We start from the raw sequence: 13,482 nt of genomic DNA, 5'->3' as shown, positions 1-13,482 counted from the left end.
GGGCTATCGCCCCGCCCCTTTTAAAGAGGGTCGCTGCCTAGCCGTGCCAACCCTCTGCAGTGTGTGCCTGCGGTTCCTCCTCATGGCAGACGCACTTCTAAATAGACATGAGTGTGGCGTGGCATGAGGGCAGCTAAAGGCTGCGCAGGGACACTTTGGTGTGCGCTGTGGGGGAGAGGGGGGGGGGGGTGGGCAGCATGTAACCCAGGGGAAGTGTCAGTGGAGTGTCATGCAGGCAGTGATTGTGCTTTGTTGGAGGTAGTGTGGTGCTTAGCAAAGGTATGCCATGCTAATGATGGCTTTTCAGAAGTAAAAGTTGTTGGGAGGGGGCACTCTTGCCGGTATTGTGGCTTAATAGTGGGACCTGTGAACTTGAGATGCAGCCCAACATGTAGCCCCTCGCCTGCCCTATCCGTTGCTGTGTCGTTCCCATCACTTTCTTGAATTGCCCAGATTTTCACACATGAAAACCTTAGCGAGCATCGGCGAAATACAAAAATGCTCCGGTCGCCCATTGACTTCAATGGGGTTCGTTATTCGAAACGAACCCTCGAACATCGCGGGAAGTTCGTTTCGAATAACGAACACCCGAACATTTTGGTGTTCGCTCATCTCTACTGATGATCAATGGTAGTTTAACCAGGGTCAGTATTTCAAAAACTGCCATCCTTGTTGGGTTTACTTGTACAGTGGAGTGGTATACCAAGAATAGTGTGATAAGGGAAATACATCCAGGGGATCCTATGTAACAACTTACCAGAAGGGGTCAGAAGAGGATGTCAAGAATTGTTCTGATGAACAGGCCATGCAGAGTCAAACTAAGTGCAATGCTGGTGCACCAACTAATGTGTCCAAATTAACAACTCACCATTTCCTAGCACAGCTTGGCTACAATTTAACAGCAATTATAATTTTGAGCGCCATTGCTGTCTAAGATAACGGAAAGACAAAACTCCAATGGGCAAAAGAATACAAAAATTGTAACACTGAGCAGTGGGAAAAAAACACCTAGTCAGATGAATCCAGAATTCTGTTGAGCGGTGCTGTTAGAGGGAGTCGGGGGGGGGGGGGGGGAGGGGGTAAGATTTTTGAGCAAGCAGCAAGAATTGCTGAACCTTTCTGTCAGCTGTTCAGACTAACAGTGCCTCCATCCAATTTTCTAATTTGTAGCAAATGCAAGAAGTTATCCTGTCCACATGGGCCAATATTATGGCAGAACAATTTCAACATGTCCTCCGCCATGAAGGAGTCTTTTTAGCGCAGGCACCGCTAGTTCACTTGGGCGGGGGAATCACCCTGCCCTGATTTAATGGCTATAAGGCCAAACAAGGTGCTAATGTTCGCGGGCATGCTCAGCCTTTGTACATACCAGAGTGTACGTATGCGAGACTCCTATGGGGACCTTTGGTGTGCAAAAGGTCACTGAAATAGAGCATGCTGCGCTTTTTGGAAAAAAACAAAACAACAACAATGGGTTCTATTCTCTGCATATTGCGCTTGCAAAATTTACACACACAAATACACTTGTGTGCAGCCACCCTAAAGGTCCGTTTACACCAAACGAGTTAGGCTGGGTTCATACAGGGCGTATTTCCGGTGGAAATCACGCGGTTTGGCCGGAGCGAAAAAATGTGGGATTTTCACCAGGAAATCGCTGCTTCAAAACCCCCGGCACTTAGCCCCGGATTTTGAAGCGGCCTGGCCGCACGCTTTTTCATTGCGGCCGGCGCTTCCATAGAGGAGAGCGCAGCTGCAGAGGAATAATAAAAAATGGAAATGGTGCGGCCGGCAAATCCGCGCTGAACATCGGTTTGCCGCAATGGAAGAAAACGGGAAGATTTCTGAGAAATCTTATCCACGTGGCTGGCTAATCCCGGGATTAGCAACCGCAAGTGGATTTGCCGCAGCAAAATTCCAGACAAAATTTCCGCGGCAAATTGTCCTGTGTGAACCCTGCCTTATCATGCAAATAATGTCAGAGTTCGCTCAGGGCTGCCTGCATAAAATCAATAAAAGGGTCACCATTACTAGTGGGGTACCGTAGGGGGCAGTATTGGGTCCTATTCTTTTTATTACATTTATTATTATCCTGGTCGAAGGATTGGACAGTAAAATATCTGTATTTGCAGATGTTACAAAACTATATAAAGTAATTAACACAAGAGAGGACAGTATATGATTGCAAATGGATCTGGATAAGTTGGGGAATTGGGCAGAAAAGTGGCAAATGAGGTTTAACACTGATCAATGTAAAGCTATACACATGGGCAGAGGAAATACATGTCACCATTACACACTAAATGGGAAACCACTGGGAAACACTGATATGGGAGAGGACTTGGGAAATTTACTTAACTGTGAATTTTAATTAGAGCAACCAGTGTCAGGCAGCTGCTGCCAAGGCAAATAGGATCATGGGGTGCATCGAATGAGATCTAGAAGTACATGACAAGAACATTGTTCTTTCACTTTACAAGTCACTGGTCAGACCACACAAGGAATATTGTATACAGTTTTGGGCACCGGAAAGGTACTCAGGAAGGACATATCAGAGCTTCAGCGGGTAGAAAGGTGGACAACTAAAGTAATAAATGGAATGGGCGGACTACAATACCCAGAGAATTTATCAAAATTGGGATTATTTAGTTTAAAAAAAAAGATGTCTGAGGGGTGGCCTAATAACTATGTACTGTATATCAGGGGACAATATATAGAGATCTCTCCCATCATCTATGTATACCAGGACTGTGACTGTAGCAAGGGAACATTCTCTGCATCTAGAGGAAAGAAGGTTTCTATACCAACATAGAAGAGGGTTCTTTACTATAAGAGCAGTGATACCGTGGAACTCTCTGCCTGCGGACGTAGTGATGACGAACTCACTACAAGAGGGGCCTGGATGCCTTTCTTGAGTAATACACTATTACATGTTATATCCCTGATTACTTACGAAGGGCTATTGATACAGGAATTGTTCCTATTGCCAGACTTGAAAAGGAATTTTTATCCCTTAAGTGAGGAAAATTGGCTTCTACCTCATTGAGGTTTTTGCCTTCCTCTGGATCAACATGGGCGGGGGGGGGGGGGGGGGTGTTAAAAGACTGTACCAGATGGACATTTTTTTCAGCCAAAGATACTATGTTACATTTTTCTTGAGCAGGTAAAATGTGTTTATTCTCCCCATCAAAGCCTCACCAGTGGACTGGTATGAGAACGGTACACAGCACACTGTATATAGCAGTTGTTGTTTTGCTAGACAAGGATTTTCAGAGTTGGCTATACAGCTCACTGAGCAGAATTCTTAGAATTGTCACGTACAGCATAATCCAATAAATTAATTTTTGAGTAGGTGATTTTTCACTGTTATATTTCTCATGCCTATGCATTTTTACCACTCAACTTAGAGTACTATTACATTTGCATTGCATAAATGCAGAACATAATCCTACAGACGCTTGGAATCAGTGAGAAGTATCTTATTTTTATTGGAAAAGATTATCAATTGCACCCTATGGAACTATACTAGAGGGTCAGTGAGAAGCCAGGCTTAAGCAGTTATATGTTTAATGTAATTTTACAGAATACTAAAAACACTATCCAAACAACCGTAAAAGGTGCAATTACATTACAACAAAAGGGAACCGAGCCAAGCCCGTTATATCGTGTTGTGTACTCGCGATGCAGACATATCTTCCTATATTATCTGCCAGACAGTTTCAGATTCACTGCATAGCATATTGTTATAGCTCATTCTGGAAAGCGACTGCTGATGGTATCTGTAGGACAAACATGAAGAAAATTAGATGCTGGTCACCAATTAACCTTGCTTCCTTGCTCTGCAGGGATAGGGCTCATGCACACAGCCAGAGCCGGCCTCAGATTAGATGGCACCCTATTTCCTCTCAATTTCCGATCATAAGAAAAAAATGATATATACTGCATTGATAGGCAGTCTGCCTGTATTTTGCTTGTACAGAAAGCAGCAAGGTTGCAGCATACCTCCACCTAAAGAGCTCAGTAAATAAATGCTGTACCAGAACCAAGCTCATAATATTAATACAATGCCAGAATCAAGCTCATATATAAATACAGCACGAGAACCAAACTCATAACGAATACAGCACAAACCAACCGCAGTACATATATCTAGCACCATAACGAAGCTCATCACATAAACACAGCACCAGAACAGCTCTGTGAAGAAATACTGAGCCAGAACCAAACTCATAACATAAATACAGCTCCAGGACTAAGCTCATAATAGAAAAAAAAGCATAAACTAACCTCAGTATATAGACATAGCACCAGAACAAAGCTCATAAAATAAATACAGCACCAGAATCAAGCTCACAATATAAATACAGTTCCAGAACCAAGCTCAGTAAATTAACACAGCACAATACCAGCTTAGTGAAGAAATACTGTACCAGAACCAAACTCATAAATACAGTCCCAGAATCAGGGTCATAACATAAATACAGCACCAGAACCAAGCTTAGTACATAAATATGGAACGAGAACCAATAATATAAAGTATGAATCAATAGCAATATATAGATACTGTACCAGAAGCAAGTTCATAACTTAAAAAGAGTAGCAGAATTAAGGGTTGTGTTGTGAGGTCACCAAAGGGCTGACAGTGGCACCTTAGAACAGCAGACAGGAGGAGCAGAGCCAAGAAAAAGGTTGAGTCATATAGTCCCACAAGCGATTCCGCACAGCAAAAGAAGATCATCTTGCCTATAGGGGGTGATTGCCCTCAGCTTACAACCGCTGGTTTCCCCCCCTACAAGCTGGTAACCAGTGCATCACACATAGCTAAGTCTGGCCATGCACACAGCTGCATTATGGCTTCATACAACCTTTGAGTTGTACAGAGCTGCAATACAGCACCCACATAGATTATGAGTGCTCCCTGTAATGCTTTATGCATCCAATTTCCTAACATGACATACAGAAGTTTTTTTCTGTACGATTCTAGCAAAAATAAATGTACATATGCAGGCACAGTGAACAGAAAGCAGATAAGATATTCCCTAATAAGCCATAAAACAAACATTTCAGACAGCTGACTGATCCTCTTTAAAGAATCAAAGGTGAACTCTGAAGAGCCATTATTTCCTTAATAATGGAACAAAATTCACAATTATCACTTCAACCTTGAAAATGTTCTTGTGCAATAAGAGCTTCTGATCTTCAAATCTTTCTCTATAGCTGATTTTATACGCAGTTGTGCTCGAAAGATTTGAAACGATTGCCAATATTTTTGTGAACTTCTTTGGAAGGAAAAGACCAGACCATTGCCGAGTCACCTGTGCCAGCAACACTCAAGGTGAGGGGTGGTGCACAGACTGTATGGTCACCTGTAGACACTGCTGGGAGAAAAGGAGCAATTCACAAAGCATTTAAGAAGCCCCCAATAAAAATTCCACCTTTGTTTTATCAAAGAATAGTAGGAGTGATCCAGCACTGTGTTGTACGAAGCCGTAAATAGGGCACCCATAAAGGTACATTGAGCCATACTGTGTAAGGCCCAGTGTCCATAGGTGGATTTTAATTATAAAATCCGCAAGAGAACCGCAGCTCCAGCCCCCCATAGGATGCATTAGCATTTGCAAGGCAATTTAAAGCATTCAGATCTGATTTTTTTTCTGGTGTGCGGATTGCACATGCGGGAAGAAATCGCATTTCTGCAAAAAAGGACGGCTTGCATTGAAATCAATGGAAGCTGTCTGATCTGCGACACAGCCACAGCTGTCACTGTGTATGTTCCGCGGATCTGCAGGAAAGCAGGAGATTCAAAAAAAAAAAAATTGCACTGCACATGCGTCCGGCACATTGCGGAGCATAAGGACACATCCGCTGTGCTGAAGAAAGAAGATCCAGCCGGCACAGAGGAGACCCACGCTGGAGCTGGACAGGTAAGAAAATTTAGTTTCCTGTCCATGTCCTTGGGCACGGCTGGATTCCGCTGTGGGATCCAGCAGTGTAATCCATGCGTGCAAGTGGACATGAGGCCTTACGGCCTAAATACTCGTGCAAATACTCGTATATTTATTATTGCTGGACTTTATACAGTATCCATTCTTGTTGGACCCTTCAGAGAGGTCACATGGCTGTGTTTTACACTGCAACTTTCCTGCTGTGGATGAACACGGAGTGAGCTACTCGTGAATTGGCTGATGGGTTTAGTATGAAATGCAAATCCTAGTGTGACTCAGCAGTTTTTGCAGAGAGCCTTGTGAGGAGTGAGCTTCCCCAGCACTACTGGAGAGCTGGGTTTTCCTATACCAGAGAGAGAGAGCTCAACTCAGATTCCTGGAGTGGAGCTACCCAGCTGTTACAACACGAGTGCCCGAGAGAGGTCTGCCAATTATCCAAGGAAACAATTGCAATTACCAACCGCAAGTTCCAAGACATCATCAGGAGAGATATCATCATTGTAGAGCCTCCCCAAAGGCACTGTGCTAATAATTTCTTCAGGGGACAGCGACTGCATATTTCAGGCTGCAGATTTAGTCATTTGGTCAACCAAAGTTCCTGCAAGACTGCATTACTCCTATTGTCACACAGCAACTATGGAGCTATTACTCTCTGGCCGGGGTAAAATATGTATAGACTGTGATAATTCTGCATTGTGTGCACAATATGAAGGACATGCTATTCATAGAATATGGACTGAGTTATAGTGTTACATTAGGAAACTGTATTGTATCCAAATAGTACGGTTGTATGTTATTGCTATATTATTCTTTATCACACGTTTAATAAACAATGGTTTGTGCATCTGAACTGATATAAAGCCCTTCCATCACGGCATAATATTCCACACCTGTCACTTGTTATAACTCTGTATGCCTCTGATTCCATACACTGTCTTTATAAAACTAAGATGCACATAAATATAAGTAATCCTACTTAGTAAATTAATTTATTGTATGCCTTCATCCCAACTGATATAAAGCCTCACCATCACCGGCGTCATATTCCTCACCTGTTCCAACCGTACCTCTGTATGCCTCTGATTCCATACACTGTATTTATAAGACCTAAAGGCACAGAAATGTAAGTAATCCTGCTTAGTAAATGAATTCATTGTATGCCTTCTATTATACCGCTTTGTAAATCAATTAATTGTATGTCTTGTATTACAAGTGCGCCACAGGATTTATGCTTGAGACTTATGTTTATAGGTCTCCACAGATGAAAGGAATACAAATAAATATAGATCTATGTGGTAAATCTATAATGCTATGGTGAAAGCAAAGGTACATTCATAAAGAGCCAATTAACAGGGAAAAAAAAAAAGTTTTGCTAAAAGCGTCTCAATATGTTTAGATCTAATGTGGGAACCTGCGTTAGTTCAGTAGATGTTTCTTCCTCCAAAAGGACCTGCAGATTAAGAATCGTAGACATGGAAGCCAATAGCTGATTATTGATTCTTCCAAGTACGTTAGCAATTCAATTTAGGATTTATTGTCGCTTGCACTCATTGGTGATCAGCAGACATCCACATGCTCGGAGCTATTGTCTAAATCATCCAAGATGCTTAAGAAAATCAGCACATTACTATCCCCGATGTAGGTATCTGCTGTGCACTTAGACTTCACTACAGGGGTAAAGCAATGAAATACACGCAAGAAGGATCAGGTTGGTCTTGATCAGTAGGGAGCCAATTGCTTCTTGTCCTTGGTTAATGTGATTGTAATGATACAGACCACCATGACTGCCAGCTCTGTGTCACTCAGAGTCTAATCCCATGAGAGTGACACCGCGGGCTCTGGTCTTTGATTGTAGACTGCCAATCACTGGTACAGCTTCAAGAAGCAAACGCAACTGACAATTTACCGTAGCTACAGAGGAAGTCCTGCAGCAGCGGAGGGGATAGGCTGTATATCTCATCTCTACAGTTATGTACAGCGTTCTTATTTTCTACTATCAGTATCCATTTTAACCTATACTGACATTATATATTAGCGTTAAAAATAGTCAACCTATTTGGCACGCTGCCACTTTTAATGTCACATCAGACATATGTTGCAGTCAGCTGTAACTAGTCTTGCTTGCAGATGGTGTTGATAGATATACGCCTCAGGGATAGGATTTGCAATGGTGCAATGCTATGTTTTATCGTATAGCCAAGCTTGTATTGTTTCCTGTTTAACCCCTTAGTGCGCCAGGATGTACGTTCTGAGTGCATTGGGTTTGTATGAAGCAGGATCGGGAGCCGAGCAAACTTTGTACATGACCGGCATCAGCTGTCATTGACAGCTGACAACCAACTGCGATAGCCTTGATTGGCATTCGATGGGCATGAATGACACCCATCTCCCCCCCCCCTCCGTGATGAGATCACAAGATGCCCTCCAGTTGTCAAGGTAGCCCAGGGCTTTCTGAAGGCATCCAGGGCTGCCATGTATTTTAACCCTTTCCAATCCAATTTTGGATTCAGGGTTGCCTAATAGGCTTCCTCTTTTTACTGTTATACTACTGGTGCCATCTGCTGGCTAAAGCTAGTGTGCGTGCACCAGAGAGGCTCTGACAGTAGAGTGGCTGGCAATAGACAGTAAGAATACCTTGTCGGAAGTCTTCTGACATTGGAGCTGTACAAGCTTCAAATCAGAATGTAGGAAGACGTCAGACAGTGGATTGGAAAGAGTTAATACACTTCCAGCAGAAATACCATAAACTGCAATACCAAAGTATTATAGAATATGGTACAAGCCATCAAACGATCACAAGTTCAAGTCTCCTACAGCGACAAAAAAGGTAAAAATAAATACGTTTTTTATTATTGTATAAAAAGGATATTAAAATGAAAGAACACTTTTCCCATATTTTTAGTTTTAAAAAAATCATAACAAAAAAAAGCATATTGGGTACAGCTGTGTCTATTAAACTAGTGCTTAATTTATCCTGCACAGTGACTGTTATTAGAACAAAAATACACAATGCCAGAATTGTGCTTTTTTTAACTCCTTTTTTCTGCTGTCTCCAAGAAAAAATGTAATAAAAAGTCATCAAAAAGCCATATGTAGCCCAAAATGGCACCAATAAACACAACGGGACATCTGTCATGTCCACTGGGCGCACCTCGCCATATGACAGATGCAGGGTGACGTTCACACTGAAAGTAAGTATAAAACACCATGCAATGCGGGACAGTGAACATCGCTCCAAGTAGATGGAAAGAACGTGTCCCTGCCAAACAGAGAAGTGAGGAGTGCCTGCCTGTAAGCAGAGTTATTGTCCTGATAAGGACAGCTCGCTGTCTTCCTCCGGGCCCTGACTATCCTTATAGGAACCCATGGAGAGATGTACTAACACCGCAACGCAAACAACAAAGGTAACCAAAAACAAAAAGGAATAAAGCAGGACTTATCTGTAATGGGAGCTATCACCAAGGCTAGAGGATCTCACCAGCTCCAACTTCTCCTCTATTGAACTGATATCAACAGCAAGGGGAAGAGGACGTTGTAGAAATATAAAGCTCTCCACACCTACTGATAGGTGGAATAGCTAGAAATCTCTGCACAAAGGGCATTAACCCTTTCCCTGCATAGTAACTGGGTGACGGGTCAGACCCTGTGTCGTGGCCACCATGCTGTGATGCCGTCGCGACTGACAAGCCGGCGACAGTACCTCCCCTCTGCAGAATGGCCTCTGGACCCTTAGGACCTGGTTTACCAGGATTCCATTTACGGAATTTCCTAATTAATTGGTCAGCATTCACCTCAGCCTTGGTCCTCTTCTCTGGACCGTACCCTCGCCAATTCACCAGATACTGTAGTGAGTTCCTGACTAGCTGAGAGTCAATGATGCAGCTGACTTCAAATTGCAGATTCCCATCCACCAACAGCGGTGAAGGACGGGATGGCCCAAGTACTGGACTCACTCATTAGTGATCTTTAAGAGCAGGGAATCTCCAATCTACAGTACACCGGGTTAATGCTTCCTGTGATCTTAAAAGGACCAATAAAACATGGACCCGCTTAAAGGATGTTTGTTTAAGCTTGATGTTCTTGGTAGACAACCAGACTAAAATCACCCAACTGAAAGTCAACCCCCTCCGACCGACTGTTATCTGCTTTTCTCTTCTAGCTTCTAACCGATCTTTTAAGATTTCTCTGGACTTCCTCCCAGACTGCCTCGTGGCTGGATGAGAATTCATTCTCTTGGGGCCCCTCTGATATAGGTCTAGTGAATGAACCAAAACACAGATGGAAACCATAATTGCAAAAAAAAAGGAGATGTGCCTGTAGACTCTAAAGATTTATTGTTCAGAGCAAATTCTGCTAAAGGTAAATTCCCTGACCAGCATTCTTGATTATCAGAAACAACGCATCGCAGGTACTGGGAGACTCTGGGTATGCCTCTTCGTTTGACCATTTGTCTCAGGATGGTAAGCAGAAGAAAAAGACAGCTGTATATCTAACTGTCAACATAGAAAACACCAGAACCCAGATACAAACTGAACCTCTCGATGAGAGACAATATTAGATGGTACCCCGTGTAACCTAACAACATGAGCTATAAACAACATAGCCAATCTTTTATCATTAGGTAGACTAGGCAGAGCAACAAAATTACACACGGTAAGTCAGTGCTGAAATCCATGGACAGATGAGTCCAGGGTCTCTCCGGTACCACTAGGGGCAACAATTTTCTTGCCGGAAGATTCTGAGGCGATTTGGCTCTAGAACAGACTTCGCATGCAGAAACAAACAAAAAACATCAAGTCTCAAAGACGGCAACCAAAAAAAATTATATTTACCAACTTCCGAGTATTATTAATGCCTGGATGACCTGCCGGGACAAAACTATGCAACTCAGAGAGTACCCGAAATCTTAGATGTAGGGGAACAAAATGCTTCCCCTCTGGCAGGCCAGCAGGCTTCAAATCTTGTGCCTTATGAATCTACTCCTTCAGATTTGGGGACACCGTGGACACTACCACCCTCTCAGACAGAATGGGTGCAGGGGGTTTATCAGAGTCCACTGGGACAAAACGCCTAGAGAGAGCATCCACCCTGATATTCCGACTACCAGGCCGGTATGCGACCATAAAATCGAAGTGAGAGAAAAATATCGACCAACATGTCTGCTTAGGGTTAAGTCTCTTCGCCTATTCTAAATAAATCAGATTTCCGCAGGAAGGACGAACCTGGAAGATGATATCGAAGCGATTTGCGGGCCCAAAGGGAACTTTCCCTTAACCTACAGGCCAGCTAGTCTTCCCAACTGGGACCCCTGAAAAGGACACTTGTATGAAGTGTCCTGTACGGCTGCAGAAAAAACAGCAACCAGTTTCATACAAACGTATTGTAACACATTCGTAATACGGATCCATAATACAGATGACATTACAACTGTATGTCATTGATATTTGACCTTCATTTGCCTCCATATTTCCTTTCATTGGATTTACTGATCCATATCAGTAAATAATACTAATACGGAGTAAAAACTGACAAAATTAGGTCATGCTGTGTTTTTAAAAAATGGACATAAAAAAACAGCAATGTGAATAGATACATTTACATTAGCTCCATATTATAATCTCCAAAACACGGACCAAGTATGAAGATAAAATATCACAAAGAGGGCTTATTCACATGAGCGTATATCAGCCGTCCGATATACGCTTCCATCTAAGCAGTTCCCCCCTTCCCTCCCACTCACCGGCTCTCTGCCTCTCTCCTCCACTCCGAGCGGTTTGCAATGGGAGTGGGCAGGGCGGGGGTGGAGCTAAGCTGCCGCCCCTTGTACATAGCCAGCAATGGGAGTGGGTGGGACATAGCAAAGTTTAGCTCCACCCACATCCCCACCCGCTTCCATTGCAAACACCAGACTGGAGGAGAGAGGCAGAGAGCCGGTGAGGGGGAGGGAAGGGGGGAACTGCTTAGATGAAAGCGTATATTAGCCGGGCATGAAAACCCGACCGATATATGCTCATGTAAATAAGCCCAGAGGCTTATGTGTGCATCATAAAAAAACATTATAGATTCAAGATGTTTAAGGTGCATGGTTATGGCTTTTTGTCAGGGAACACATTAAAGGGGTTGTCTCGCGGCAGCAAGTGGGGTTATACACTTCTGTATGGCCATATTAATGCACTTTGTAATGTACATTGTGCATTAATTATGAGCCATACAGAAGTTATTCACTTACCTGCTCCGGTGCTGGCGTCCTTGTCTCCATGGCGCCCACTAACGCTGTCTTCTCCTTCCATTTAGACGCGCTTGCGCTGTGCGGTCTTCTGCTGTGTTCAATGGAGCCGCTTCGCAGAGGACCTCGGCGGCACGAGCACACCGGAGCACACCGGAGCGGCTCCATTGAACACAGCAGAAGACCGCACAGCGCAAGCGCGTCTAAATGGAAGGAGAAGACAGCGTTAGACGGTACCATGGAGACAAGGACGCCAGCACCGGAGGGGTAAGTGTATAACTTCTGTATGGCTCATATTTAATGCACGATGTATATTACAAAGTGCATTAATATGGCCATACAGAAGTGTATACCCCACGTGCTGCCGCGAGACAACCCCTTTAAGGACTGCTGTTCTGCAGTACAGAAAGCAAATTATGGTTTGAAATTCCTACAATTTTTGTAGATTACTTTCAAACGTTCTCATTCTATATAAGCAATATTGGAACAGACTGCATTACAACACCCTAGGGCAGGAATTGGACAGTTTTACTCTTCAGGACAGAACACGTTGCCATCAAAATGACAATAGAAAAGTAATAATTAACCAAAGAAGACAGACAATTACAACCCTTAGAAGTGTAGGTTTGTCTTGGGTTGCTCATTCACATGACCCTACATGAATTGCATATAATACATGGTACATCGCAGCAATCCAAATACATTGATTTTCACATGTCCCATTCACACTAGTGTTATTGAGGGGGCTTTTTTCATCATTCGAGAATATGAGAAATCTGGAGCAGAGATAACACGCTGGCCCGGTGACCCTCTAACACCAATTTAGGGACCATAAAACCTTCAAATCCCTTATCAATAGACTAATTAAGTATTTAATTCTCTACCCATTCTGTTCTGGTATTGTTTTAAATGCAAATTAATCACACCATGTCTGTGCCTTGTCATATGTATGTATGTGTATATATGCTTCTTCGGATCTATTTCATTATGCCTGAGGAAGAATCCCGAGTAGGTTCGAAGGTTTGATATAACAGCATGTATTATTGTTAGCCATTAAAAGGTCTCATATCTACAAGATTACTTGCTTACTGAGAACAATCACGTTTTTCCTTAATGCATACCTAATGTTACACGTTATTTTTTGGCATACAGCGTTAATATATGTCAATAGCCTGTAAATATGACAGGCCACAGGCAGCTACCAAGCCCCGCCCCCTTAAAAATAAACATGTGAGGGATCAAGATGATCAAAAAAGTTGCAAATTTATGCACAAAAATCTGCAACTTCTTTATGTCAAATATCTGGTGCAGGAA

Source organism: Eleutherodactylus coqui, chromosome 7 (genome assembly GCF_035609145.1).
Source record: "Eleutherodactylus coqui strain aEleCoq1 chromosome 7, aEleCoq1.hap1, whole genome shotgun sequence".
NCBI classification, from domain to species: Eukaryota; Metazoa; Chordata; class Amphibia; order Anura; family Eleutherodactylidae; genus Eleutherodactylus; species Eleutherodactylus coqui.
The sequence above is the reverse complement of the archived record's forward strand: the minus strand, read 5'-3'. Positions refer to the sequence as shown.